This window comes from Prionailurus viverrinus, chromosome A1, assembly GCF_022837055.1.
Source record: "Prionailurus viverrinus isolate Anna chromosome A1, UM_Priviv_1.0, whole genome shotgun sequence".
In the NCBI taxonomy this organism is placed as follows: domain Eukaryota; kingdom Metazoa; phylum Chordata; class Mammalia; order Carnivora; family Felidae; genus Prionailurus; species Prionailurus viverrinus.
The window spans coordinates 195,965,990-195,980,644 of NC_062561.1; the positions used below are offsets into that span (position 1 = coordinate 195,965,990).

The window sequence follows — 14,655 nt, forward strand, 5'->3', positions numbered from 1 at the left end:
GAACCTGGTCCTATTCACCTGGGAGGAGAGAAGGGTCAGAAGGAAGACTTTGTCACTGCTGATGGGCTTCCATAGGGCACAGAGAGCAGGTGGAAACTGAACTTTTGGGGGAGAATCTATAGGAAAGTGGACAGCATCTCAATATGAAGGGGGAAGTTAACATCCCATAATGGAGTGGGCCCTCTGGAGAGGAAGTGGGCACTCTGCCCCAGAACGCTCAAGAAAAGTTAGAGAACCTCAGATGAAAGAGCCTATCTCTGCATCTGTTGGTGGTGAGATCAGATGGCAGTATATTCTGTTCCAAAGCTGGACTTCTTATTGGCTTTAAAATCACAAAGTCAGAATTCCAGCTTTCCAACTTAACAGTGATGTAACCCTGTACCAGTTACTTAACCTCTCTGGGCTTTCATTTCTTCTATGAAATGTAGATATATAATAGTAGTGATCTTACTGCATTGTAGTGAGAATACAATGAGCTAATGCCTACATGGTACATAAAGGAGTGTTTGCCACATGGGAAGAACGTTATAGACGTGTAGTAAGCACCTATCAGGTGCCACACACTTCTTTAAGCTACAGGAGCAGGTAGTCGTATACAACACAGATAGATCCATACTCTCATTAATAAACAAATACATTATGATTTCAGGTGCTGGAAAGAGCTACAAAGAAAATAATAGAATGTAATACAATAGAGTATATTTGAGGAAGTGGTAAAAGGGACATTAACTGGAGCAGGTGGGGCGGGTCTCTCTGGGATGAGTTCTACCCAATCAAGAGAAGAAACCAGCCATGTGGAGTTAGGGCATCCAGGAAGAGGGCATAACAAACACAAAGGCCCTGAGGCAGATCAAAGTTTAGTATGTTAAGAAACGGGGGTGGGAGGCGTGAGAGGTGGGAAGGATGGGAGATGAGATCAAAGACGCAGATAGGGTCCAACCATGTAGGGCCTTGTAGGCCACAGTGAGGAGTTTGGAATTTATTCTAAGGCAAGTGGGAAGCCACTGAAGGTTTCAGGCAGGGTAAGACACCATACAGTTTACATTTTAAAGAGATCACTGACTTGACTTATTAAAACCTCCCATGCATGATCCTTTCTGTTCTTTCCCTAGTCGTGGAAGTCCCTGAAGCCCTAGAAGGGCTCAGCGTTACAAGATAGAAGGTATCTGGGTCACTCGATACTCTCATAGGTATCCAGGACCAGGATCCCTAATGTTGGATTGTTATGGAGTAAAAAGAAACGATATGTATGAAGCCAGGGAGGGAGGGAGGAGGAGAGGGAGAGAAGAGAAAGGAGGGGGAGGTGCTGTTCCTCATGCTGCTACATGAGGAATGCAAATGTGGAGTCAGAAAACGAGCAGTGGAAGCAGGAGACTTCCCATCTATTTCCCTCACAGTGTTTTGAATAGAGTTAGGTAATTTCTTTTAAGTAAATCAGTGGGCACGGTCAAGGACCGGGTAAACTATGGTATGAACCCATAACCAACCATCTTCTTTGCAGATGTTGGCTCTACTGAAAAGTAGGAGAAATAAAAGTAGCAGACCAGGTTATAATGCCTGAGACAATGTCCTCTAAGTATCCTCTCTCCGTTTTCAGAAGCCAGGTTTAAAAGAAATAACTTGTTTTTCTCCATCAGACCAGATTACCTTTTTCAGTCCTTGCAGGAAGACAACATTTGCTTTCATAATTATAAATGACAAAAATTACAAGGCACAGGTAGTTGAGTTTGAGGCAATAATCCGCACTTGCTAGTCCTACGCATCCTCTGTTAGAAACAGCCACTACCCAAGAACTACAGATACATTAGATGCATATCTGTGCACATATTCACTCATTCAACAAGCATTTACCGAAAACTTACTTTGTACAGGGCACTGGTCTAAGTATAGGGGATACAGTAGTGAACCAAACAAATAAAACTCTTTTCTTGCTAAAATGGTCAGGAACTGTATGCAGACACACAAGCTTCCTGTTCTCATAAATAAACAGAATTTCAGAAGCTGATAAGGGCTATGATGACAATAATAGCATATAATACAATAGAGTATATTTGAAGAAGAACATAAACTAGGGCAGACACGGAAGTTGACACTCCGGGAGGGAGGAAAGAGATGGTAAGCAAAGAAGGAGAATGTGCATCAAGTGGTAAGAAGCACCATAGTGAAAAATACAGCATGAAAGCGTGGGGAGCAGTGGTGGGAAGGATGTTAGAAGGTGGGTTCGTATAAGAAATTTCTAGTCAGGCCTTGTGATGCTTTAGTTATGGAGATAAGGAAAAGGAAGGAGTCAAGAACACCTCCTCTCTTTCTGCTTTACGCAGTGGATGGAGGTGTCATTTACCAGTATAGGGGGCAGTATAGGAAAACCAAGTTTGCGGGGAGAAGATCCTACGTTTGGGTCTGAACATTCATTTCTCTGTGCTGTTCAAATAGTAATATCAGGGCACCTGGGTGGCTCAGTCAGTCAAGCGTCCAACTCCTGATTTCAGCTTAGGTCATGATCTCATGGTTTGTGAGGTTTGTGAGTTTGAGCTCTAAGTCGGGCTATGCACTGACAGTGGGGAGACTTCTTGGGATTCTCTCTCTCTCTCTCTGTCTCTGTCTCTGTATCTCTCTCTGTCCTTCCCCTGTTCATGTGCTCATTCTATCTCAAAATAAATAAATAAACTTTAAAAAGTGTAACAAATAGTAATAACAAGTAGATGATGGACATAAACAACATATAAATGGTAACTAAAATTTGGGCCATTGTTCTAGACTATGTACACCCCCAAAATTTATATGTTGAAATCCCAACCCCCCATGTGATAGCATTAGGAGGTAGAGCTTTGGGGAGGTAATTAGGTCATGAGGATGGGCCCTCACTACTGGGATTAGTGCCCTTATAAAAGACATCCCAGACTCCCTTGCCCCTCCCACTGGGTGAGGATGCAGTGAGAAGACCACCATCTGCCGATCAGGAAGCAGGCCCTCAATAGGGCACCTCGATCTTGGACTTCCTAGCCTCAAGAACTGGGAGAAATAAATGTTTAACCCACTCAGTCTATGGTGTTTTTGTTACAGTAGACCTAGTGAAGTAAGACAGAAACCAATGAGAATTCACAAAAATACGAAGGTCTGCAGTCCAGGGTTGGTATGGCAGCTTTCTGAATTTGTCCATGACCCACACTCCTTCCACCCTTCCACTGCACCATCCTTAGTGGAGCCCATCACATGGTCCAAGATGGCTGCAGGTACTCCAGCCATTAAGTCTAGCCAGACAGCTCTGCCATTAGTTTGCTCTGAAACCCTGGGAAACTCATCTCTCCTCCCTGGATCTGTTTTCTCCTCTGATCTGTCAAGTTCCTTGTTGCTCTAACATGTCCTGACTCTGTTGGAATAGGGCTGAGCAACTTCATCCAAAGCAGGGAGTCTGGGACACAACCATACAAACACAGTATTGATTTGACTAAGAAACTGACCTTTAAATATTCCACGTTCTTATTGGTGCTTTGGATAAGAACTCTCCAGGGAACTCTGAGGGTAATTGCTTTTGCCTCTGCTTTAGAAGGGGCTGACTTTGATGCAATGCTGTTCTCATCTGCAGGTTTAATTTAGCTCTTTTGTCTGCATTAAACTCACTGGGAACTATCCTTTGTGTGCTGCCAAGCACATCACATGGCCAGTCATTTCTAGCTGAATTTAGACTTGCCCTTTCAGGTAAGGATCCCAGGGTGCTCTGACTGCCAGGTTGGGCAAGCTGACTTCCATCTCCCTCCCTAGGGATCCTCTTTCTGGGAGCTGTGGGTGAGCTGGACCAGCCACTGGGTGTCAGCATTGCTTTGTCCAATTATAAGGAAAAAAAAAGATATTTATGTGGTTCAGGAGTTGTTTATGCAGTAAGTTTGGGCTCTAACGTGAGCGCAGCCACAGTTCACATTTTTACAGCACTTAACATGAATCTAAGAAGTGCTCCTGTTTTACATCTGGACTCTCCCTACTCATTCAGCCCCTTCGTGTCCCTCCTCTATATTACTGCCCAATTCTCATTTCCACTTGTGTGTCCCTCAAGTCTATCTTCATCCGGTTACAATCAGGTCTATAACAGCCTCAACTGTAGAATAATGAGCCCTCTGTCTCTGAAGGTTTCCAAACAGAAACTGCAAACCACAGAACCACCTGGTAGGAATTATTGTAGAGAAGAAAAAAATGTGTACATATTTACATACTTGTGTATCATATAAATATAATTAGGAGATAGAAAAAGAAATATATATTTATATATAATATATAATAAATATAATATATATGTGATATATATGTGTGTGTGTATATATATATGTATATATATATATATCTTTTCCCTGACCTTCACTGACCCACCTCATCCATAACAGGGTAAATTCTAAACTGTCTAGCTTTGCAGACCTGTCTATAACCTGACTGTCCCCAACCCCTCCGTCTCATCTCCTGTCTCCAACATCATACTTCAATGAGAATGAACTTTTCCAAGGACAATTTCACACTCTCCAGGCCTTTGTTCACCCTTCTTACCAGGAGAACCTCTACTCATTCTTCCAGATGCTCCTCCGAGGGGCTTGCTGGGAGCCCCAGTGGGCATTCTCCAATGCCCACTCCCAGCCTAAGCCTAGCATCCTTTCTGGGGGCACCTAGGGTGCATCAACTAAATATACAATTTACCCTAGTGAGTCCAAGTTATCTGTGATGCATCTCTCACCCACTAGATTATAAACTGTGACTTTAAAGTTTTAAACAAAGACTTTGAGTTTTTCATCTTTATATTTCTGGTACCTGCCACTGTGTCAGGCAGCTTGTTGACATTTATAACGTATGTTTATTTAACTGAACTCAGCTGAACCCATGTGGTTATTAACTTTATTCTGCTGAGTCTGCAACGTCTTTTGCATGCAACCTCTGTTCAGAGTCCCAACTGCAATCATCCTGCTTCAGTTTTCGAAGCATGCCCTTCCTTTGATGTTGTTTGCCTACCTGTGTACCATAGGGGTTACTTTTTCTAAAATACTCTTTTTATATCCACTTATATTTTTCTCAAATAAATTTTTTAGAAGAAAACTTTATATTACTACCATAGTTGAAAACTTACACCTGCCACAAAAAGATAGTTTTTAAAAATAATAGGGAAAAATACGCTACTAAATTCTAGCTGGATAATCTTGCCTGCTATACTAGATACACTTAGACCATTAATGATTCCTTCGTGTCTTCCTGTCTGCATGTCCCTCTTTGCCACAGGACTGAGTTCCTCTCACTAAGAAGTCAGAGTACATTTCTCCATTCCTTGATTTTGCATCCAACCATAGAACTCACCCTGGCCAAAGCTGCATTAGTATCCTTGACACAGACAGAGGCAGGAAAAGCTCTTGTATGACTGGGGTCACTCCTCTACAATGACAATGTGCCCAGATTACACTGATGGGAGAATGCAGGAAATATATAAAGCAGAGTCCAGGTACCTTACTAAAAGTCAGCTGAGAAGCTAACCACTAAAGTTGACAGCAACTCCAGTCCAAGACCAAAGGAACCATTGACCTTCATGATTGGTTTGCAGGCTCCTGAGCTAAATAAAAGTTTATCACTAGAAGGCACAGAGGTTTTCTGAATGTTTGCTACCTATATTAATATGGCAGTAGATAACTAATACACCTGCCAAGGCTCTGAGCCTCCAGTGTGTTTTCTGTTTGTTAAAAAGTAGGATTAGAAAGCATTGGGTTTCTGAGTGCTAGCACCTAATTGAAACTGTCTCCTTGAAGTAATTGGAGGGATTGAAATGGAACAGGAAAGGGAATAATTGTTTCACTTCATAATTTTATATAATTCATCACAGTTTATGCTTAAAATTATCTCTGTACTTCCCCCCACTTTGAGATACAGTTCTTGCCCTTTTTTACCTGTTTTGCAGACAATGGATATGGCTTCCAAAATGGTCTTGGGCTCATTGCCTAAACACTAAAGCCCAAACTTGATTCAAATTCCAGGTGCTCCATGATCTGGTCCCAGCCCTGCTCCTCCAGTCCTGCTCCTACTGCTTCCCCTCTTTAGATAACCAATACGACAACCCAACTTCTATAGTGTTTATTGCACTCAGTATAGACGTTCAGTCATAGCCAGGCGCCTAGCTAGGAGGTGAGGGGCAGGGGGAGGTGATGATTAAGATGCAGCCCTCATTTTCATCAAGTCCTCAGCTCCTAAGAAACCACGTAAGAACCACATAACTCTAATATGTGAAGAGTAAGTCGGAGCACTGTAGATACCTATCAGATTGGTACCTAATGCCAACAGTAAGGAGCAAAAGAAGCTAGAATCAGAGAAACATCCCAAGGGGAAGTGATGCCCTTGGATCCAATGAAACCTTTCCTGATTCTCCCACCACAACCTACAAGAGGTGTTTCATTTTCCCCATCCCATTCTGTGTCTCATCACATATCATTTAAACTTATTTCATCCATTCTCTCAGACTATCAACTCTTTTTTTTTTAATTTTTTGGGTTGTTTATTTATTTTTGAGAGAGAGACAGAGTGTGAGCAGGGGAGGGGCAGAGAGAAGGAGACACAGAATCCGAAGCAGGCTCCTGGCTCTGAGCTGTCAGCACAGAGCCCGATGTGGGGCATGAACTCATGAACCAAGAGATCATGACCTGAGCTGAAGTTGGATGCTCAACCGACTGAGCCACCCAGGTGCCCTGAGACTACCAACTCTTTAGGAACATCGATCTTTTATTATTGTACTAATCACAGCAGTAGCAGGTCATGAGGCAAACATTGAGCACTAACAGTGGATAAGTGGACAGAGGGATGAACAGATGTATAAATGGAAGGTCATGAAATACATCATATTAAAAGAAAATCTTTAGGCTCTCCTTAAGTCACTCCATTCAGATGGCTGCCTAATCCCAAGGTTCCCAAATCTGGTAGCCCATAAGGTATATCTAGGGAGCTTTAAAACATATATATTTCTAGGATGTGCTTCCTTATTATATTCAGATTCAACAGATATAAGATGGGATCCAGTAATCCACATTTTAATGAGTTTCCCTAGGATCCTCTGAGGATGCCTAAACACCTTCATGGGAATTATAAATCTAACTCACCTGAGTGTCACATTGACTTCATATTCTCAGATATCCTATTTGTGAGACACCAAACCTCTCTTTTCACTGATGGCTCAGCCTATTCAAATAACCTACAAAAGAAAAATACTCCTATAACTTGGAAAATTCCACAAGGAGCTGTAACAATATACTAATAATTTACTGACATATATTAAGTAACAAGTATAAGGCATTTTGCTAAGTGCTTTTATGAATATGTGCTCATTGAAACCTATCAGCAACCCTAATAACTCTAAGAATATTGTGGGTTTTTTTTTCCTGTTTTTATTTTTGGGGGGTGGGGGTGGGGAGAGGAGAGCCAGATGGAGAGAGAGAGAGAATCTTAAGCAGACTCCATGACCAGTGTGGAGCCCAACCCGGGGCTCAATCCCATGACTCTGGGATCATGACCTGAGCCAAAATTAAGAGTTGGATGCTTAACTGACAGAGCCACCCAGGTGCCCTAAGAGTTTTGTTTAAAAAACAACATTTTATTGAGGTATGACTGACATACAACAAGCTGTACATATTTAACGTATATAACTTATTGAATTTGGAGATAATTATACACCTACAGAGCCATCATCACAACCATGCCATAAATATATCCATCAGCTCCAAAAGTTTCCTCCCACTCTCTTAATAACAAATTATTTTTTGTGATAAAAATACTTATATATGATCTACTGTCTTAGCAAATTTTTAAGTATACAACACAATATTGAACTGCTCTTTGGTCTGAATGTTTGTGTGCCCCTCAAATTCATATGTTGAAATCCTAACCCCCAAAAGTAATGGTATTAGTAGGTGGGACCTTGGGGAGGGACTAAATCATAAAGGTGGAGTCTTCATGAATGGGATTAGTGCCCTTAGGAAATAAAAAGTGATCCCTAGTCCTTCATGTCATGTGAGGATACAACAAGAAGTCTGTGATCCAGAAAAGGACCCTCACCTGACCATGTTGGCCACCTGATCTCAGAAATGTAGCCTCCAGAATTATGACCGATAAATTTCCGCTGCTTATAAGCTAGCCAGTCTGTGGTGCTTTGTTAGAGCAGCCCAAAGGGACTAAGGCAGGCCCTATGCTATACAGCAGACCTCTAGGACTTATTCATCCCATGTAAATGAAACTTTGTACCTTTGACTAATACCTCCCATTAATACCTTCTGTCGGCCTGTGGCAACCACCTTTCTACTCTCTGCTTCTATGAGCTTCACTTTTTTAGATTGTATCATCAAAATGGTAACATGTAGTATTTGTCCTTCTGTGACTGGCTTACTTCACTTAGCATGATGTCTTCAAGGTTCATCCATATTGTTACTAATGGCAAGATTTCTTTTTTAAGGCTGAATAACATTCCATTGTATATACTGCATTTTTAAAAAATCCACTTATCTGTTGATAGACATTTAGGTTGCTTTCATATCTTGGCTATTGTGAATAATTCTGTGATGAACACCTGAGCACAGATATCATTTCAAGGTATTAATTTCATTTCCTTTGGGAATATACCCAGAAGAAGGATTAATGGATCATGGAGTGCTTCTATTTTAAATTTTTTGAGGACCCTCCATGCTGTTTTCTAAGTTTGTTGTAAATTGTGTCTGTACCAGTTTGCATTCCCACCAACAGTGGCATTCCTTTTCTCCAATATACATTATATATTATATTAATAAATATTATATTATATTATATTATATTATATTATATTATATTATATTATATTAATATATATCATATTGCTATAATAAATATTATGTTAATAAACATTATATTATAATAAATATTATATAATTATTATACTATATTAATATAAGAATTATATATATTAATTATACATATATAACTGCCATCCTAACAGGCTTGAGGTGATATCTCATTGTAGTTTTTATTTGCATTTCCCTGATGATTACTAATGTTGATTATTCATTTTCATGTACCTGTGGGCCATTTGTGCATCTTCTTGAAGAAATGTCTATTCAATTCCTTTGCTCATTTTTAAATTGGATTATTCTGGTTTTTTGCTATTGAGTTGTAGATATATTTTATATAATAATCCTTATATATTTTAGATAATAATCTCTTGTCCGATATACAGTTTGCAAATATTTTTCTCCCATTCTGCAGGTTGCCTTTTTATTTTGTTGATTATTTCCTTTGCTGTGCAGAAGCTTTGGTACATACTCCTTTTTAACCCTAGTCTGCAAACAACAGAGGTACAGGGAAACCAACTAACTATATGGGGTTAAAGTTGGAATTCAATCCCAGGTCCACATGATCTCAGAGTCCTACGATTATAATGTGTAAAGGTAATATCCAGAAGAATTACATATACATCCAGACTGAAAATGGAATAAGAGGGCATGGGTCAAACTAAAGCAGGATGAACCTCAACTAGATATAAAGAAGATTTTGGTGGGAAATAATTTAGGGAAATAAAAAGAGGACTAGTCAAGGACTCAATCCCCAGTGTTGTCAACAACAACAAGAATAGTAAATACTTACACGTAATTTACCATGAGCCAGTCTCTATTTTAAGGGCTTTATATAAATTAACTCACTTACCACCACTTTACAGATGAGGTAGCTGAGGCATAAAGAGGTTACACACCTAGGAAGCAGTATCCTGGAATTCAAACCCAAGCCATTTGGCTCCAGAATCTACACTCTTGGCCACCATGACAATAGTTATTCAAGTAACTTTAGCAATTCCCATCCTTTCCCTTGGTCTCTGTCTCAAATAAAAAATGGAGGAGTTGGTTTAAATGATCTTCACAGTTTCTTCCAACTCTGATCTTTTTTTTTAGTCTAATTTTATTTAAAGTATAGATTTCCCCTTTTCTGCAAGAATATTTTAAAATTAGATGCTTTCTTGAGGAAAGATTAGACATAGTCTTGCCTGAAACTGGAAGTGAGGTAGATACCCTCTCAAAGTCAAGAAATAATGAGTGATAAGTCAACTCAGGGAATTCCTGGGGGTGAGGATATGTGCCTCAGTCACTTCAGGCTGCAACAGCCAAAATACCACAGACTGAGTCTCTTAAGCCATAAACTTTTATTTTTCATAGATCTAGAAGCTGGAAAGTCCAAGATAAAGGCACCAGAAAATTCGAGGTCTGGTGAGAAGCTACCTCCTAGTTCATAGATGACTGTCACCTTGCTGTAATCTCAAACAGCAGAAGAAGTAAGGGAGAGCTCAGGGTTTCTCTTATAAGGGCACTAAGCCCATTTGTGAGGGCTCCATCTCTGTGAGCTAATCACCTCACAAAGGCCCTATCTCACCCAATACCATCATCACATCAAGGGTTGGGAGTACAACAAATGAATGGGGGGGGGGGGAACATACAAACATTCAGTTCACTGCAACATTTCATAGTCAAGGCCCTTCAAAAAAATCACTGCTCATATCTAAACATCTGAGAGGTCCAATCCTCCCTAAAAGAAGATAATGATCTCAAGTGTACAAGTCAAAAGAAAAACGAAACAGACTTTTCATAGCTCTGCAACTGCTTTAAGAGACACAGGCTGTGATAAATCAAGTCAAGCAAATAAGAATTCCAAAAGAGCCTACATAGTTGGTTTAAATTGCACTTCTGCCACGCATAAGCTATGTGATGCTGAGCAAGTTACCTAACCTCTGTAAGCCTTAATTTCCTCATCAGTAATATGGGATAATCATACCTTTCTCAAAAGGTCATCATGAGATTTAAGCAAGAGAATACAAGTAAGTACAGGTGGAAATGATATTACTAATAACAAGAGTATAAACAAAGCCATTACACACTAATGTGGTGTCAGGTACTGTTCTGGGCAATTTACAATCTCCCAACCAATAAAAACAAATCTATAACATTCCTGAGAAATTATCTCCACCCTCTTCTTGGACCCCCAGAAATGGGTAACTCATTAACTTCCAGGCCATCTCTCTGGAATGTAATATTTGCTGCGGTAGAAATCATCCCTTTTCGTTTATTGTTGTAGTCCTAGCACCTGGATATCTTTTCTCAAACAGACTTTTTTTTGTTGTTCCGAATCATGCAACATTTTATTTTTTTTTAATATAATATATTATCAAGTTGGCTAACATACAGTGCACACAGTGTGCTCTTGGTTTTTGGGGCAGATTCCCATGATTCATCACTTCCATACAACACTCCTCCGTGCTCAAATAGATTTTTAAGAATTGTATCAATGAGACACATGAAGGATTAACCATTCTGTAGGTTTGTTATTGTTACTGATGAAAAACAGTTAACATGGACCGAGCATAATATTAATAGTTAATAATAATAATAATAGCTAACATTAATTGAGCATATGTAACATATTACTGTATATGAATGATGTCATCTAAGCCTCATGGTAACCCAGTGAGATATGTACTATTTTATTATCACTCCTGTTTTATAGAAATATACACCATGGCATGAAAAAGCCTAGGTAACCTGCCCAAATCCTCAAACTCTGTGCAGAGTGGAGCAGGGATTTCAACCAGGCTGTCTGACTGTGACACTCATGCTCTCACAATACCATGTTGTTTCTGTTGGGTGTGACACTAGAGGGACCCCAACAGTTAGCATCTCTCATTTTGCAAGAGCCTGCTTTTCATCAAAATCTTTTCACTTTATCCAGAGTGAAGTAGGCACAGCCAGAACTTTAAGGACATTACTGTTCTGGTGTCCATCATATACTTTCACTGAGCTTTCCAGATTCCAGCTTACACAATGGATGATGCCCTGCAGTTTAGGCTCTGCCCAAAGTTGCAGATGATGGGTTGCTGGTTAGCATGTCAGCTGAAGGACAATAAATTTTAATGCAAATGCAATGAGCCGGAACGACAGTATTTTCTCCAAGAGCCTTAACTAGGTTAGCATGACCTCTGAGAGGGGCCAGAATTCTAACAGCAAAATTAGAATAGAAAGGCTTATGGAGATTTCTATGCTAATCAGCCACGTTTTACTGGAACAATTATGTTCAGCACAATGGCCATTTGCCAGCTTCAGCCAGGGCATCATGTGGTCAGGTGACCAACAGAAAAGGATGACTCAGAAAGTGCTGGGGAGGCCACGTTAAGGCAGCAGCACCCTAAAAATGGTGGCAGAGGTGGGATAAAAGTGCCAGGACCCCCAAAGAAAGAAGATTTTCTTATAGGAATTCTAGCACACACCTTACCAGCTTTGCGGTTTGTGCTACAGTAAAAATCCTTTGTTTGAGAGTTGATAGGAACAATATACCTCTGGGACCTGAAAACAGGGATAAAAAGGAGAGAAAAACAAGAAAATGTCTCTGTTCGGATTAAGGATTTTTACTCACACCTAATCTTTGCTCTTGGGATAGAGACTTTGTGTTCTGCTCAAGTAAAGAAGAGATGCTGTTTTATTTGACCTGTGCCCCCCTCAACCAAGAAATCTCATCATCTCTCACATCTGTTTTGTTTTGAAATTGCAGCAATTTACAGAATTGAGCTGGTTAAACACAGAACTTTATATAGACAAAACCTAAAAACAAACAAACAAGCAAACAAACAGACAAAACAATCAAACCTGACTGTCTCTAGTCTACCCACACATGTGTAAGAGTCAACAACAATCAAAGAAGGAAACAAACAACTAAAGATGTACCATAGCACCTCTTGGTATTTACAATGCCTTCTGAACAGATTTTCAATGGTTTTCAAAAGATACCTTGGCCCGCCCCCAGAAATACTGAATCATAATCACAAGGAGAAACAGAGGAGAAATAACCTATATTTTTAAATAAGCTGTCCAGATGGTTCTGATGCAGGACCAAGTTTGGGAATCTCTGCTCCGGACCACACCTCCTTACATCATCACACAAGGAAAAGCACTGGTGCTATTCTGGGTCCAGCTTGCCTAGCATTCAGGCTCTAAATGCAGAACCAAGAGCTGCGATCCAAAGAACATAGTTGTTATGTTTCCTGACATTGACCCCAAACAACATTAAAATAATTAATATTCACCTAGCACTTAATATGTGCCAGGAACTTTTACATATATTATCTTGTTCCAGTCAAAGGTTAATGCCACTTAAATATTTAAAAATACAGTATGTAGCTATGCTACTCTTAGTCAGAAATGTTGAACAACAGTAACACTGTATATAACTGGATCACACAATTTTGTTCATACTTCAACCTAGATAAAGACAGAAAATTCATTTATTTTGTCTGTAACTGAGGTTTCCATCGTCTATAACTTCACTTGACAGTCGGTAGAAAAATGAACTAAATGATCAATCTAGTTTAAATTCTGTCTTTTCTTATTATCTAAACACTGACTTTAGGTTGTGTCAGTCTCCCTAGAATAAAAATTTCTAAATCTCTGAAATCACTTCTCCCTGCTTTTCCATCAAGCTAAATTCTGGGTGTAAGGCAAGTGTGGAGAAAGAGAGAGATATGTGATTTCCAAGTATTCATGGTGACATGTCAAGTAACGGGATGGCCTTCTGCTCATTCTTGTCCAGGGATCACATCCTATGTCCACCTGCTTTCTGCTTGCCCCTCTGGCCTGCTCAGCAGAAATGGAAGCTGGCATGACTCTTAATCTCATATATTCTCCTGCCTCAACCAGAACACAGACTGGGGGACCCTGCCTGCCTGAGCCTCTCCTTATCTGCAGCTAGCAGCAAAGATTTTTCTAAGGTTTGGCTGGAACTCCCTCTTCCCACCTGGCAGGTCTGACCTGCTATCTTAATTACAAGGCCAGCTTACCCCAACCACCATAACCTCAGGGACAGGATCCCAAACACTCTCAGGTAATTATGGGGCCAACCTGCACCCCACAGGACAAGCAGGTCCATCTTGTGTCCTAAACTGGCCACAAAGCAAACCTACTCTCAGTGTGGAGCCAATGTATCTAATCAGCCTCCTCCCCTCTGTGCCAAAGCTAGCACAGGACCCTGTCTCTTCACCCTCCTCTCCCATGCCCTTCTCTCTCCTGTATCCCACTATCTTTGAAGACAAAAAGGGGCAGTCTCTTCCACAAGGCCTTCCGGAGGAGACCTCCCATAGATAGAGCATGCCCTTGATATGCGTAACAGGAGCTAAAGGAATTTAGGCAATTCCCTTTAAAGCCTACAGCCTGATTTGGTGTGGATGCTTCTTTTGGTCAGCATCCCTCCTCTGGTAGCCCTAACCTTCCCCTTCCCTTCTCTGGGTAACTAGGGCAAAGCTCATGTCATTGGGAAGACAGAAGATAAAAATATGAATAATTTGGGGCGCCTGGGTGGCTCAGTCGGTGAAGCATCTGACTCTTGATTTCGGCTCAGGTCATGACCTCACGGTTCGGTTCATGAGATCAAGCCCCATGTTGAAGTCTGTGCTGACAGCACAGAACCTGCTTGGGATTCTCTCTCCCCCTCTCTTTCTGCCCCTCCCCGCTCATACTTGCATCCTCACTCTCTAAATAAATAAATATACAAGCAATTTTAAAAATTCTTTAAAAATGAATAATTTAAAATATTTCCCCACTGTATATGTATACTTTATAATTTCCAAAATGAGTTTACTTTGTAAGGAAGGGAAAA

At 40.4% G+C, this 14,655-nt stretch overlaps 1 long non-coding RNA gene across 1 annotated transcript in view; it reads right to left on the reverse strand.

The window, feature by feature from the left end:
- LOC125171669 (uncharacterized) overlaps positions 1 to 14,655 on the reverse strand; it is a 145,623-nt gene that overhangs the window by 80,802 nt on the left and 50,166 nt on the right. Inside the window, exon 3 of the long non-coding RNA XR_007154411.1 lies at positions 7,110 to 7,201. This is a non-coding gene — a long non-coding RNA (uncharacterized LOC125171669). The remainder of the gene's footprint in view (positions 1 to 7,109; positions 7,202 to 14,655) is intronic.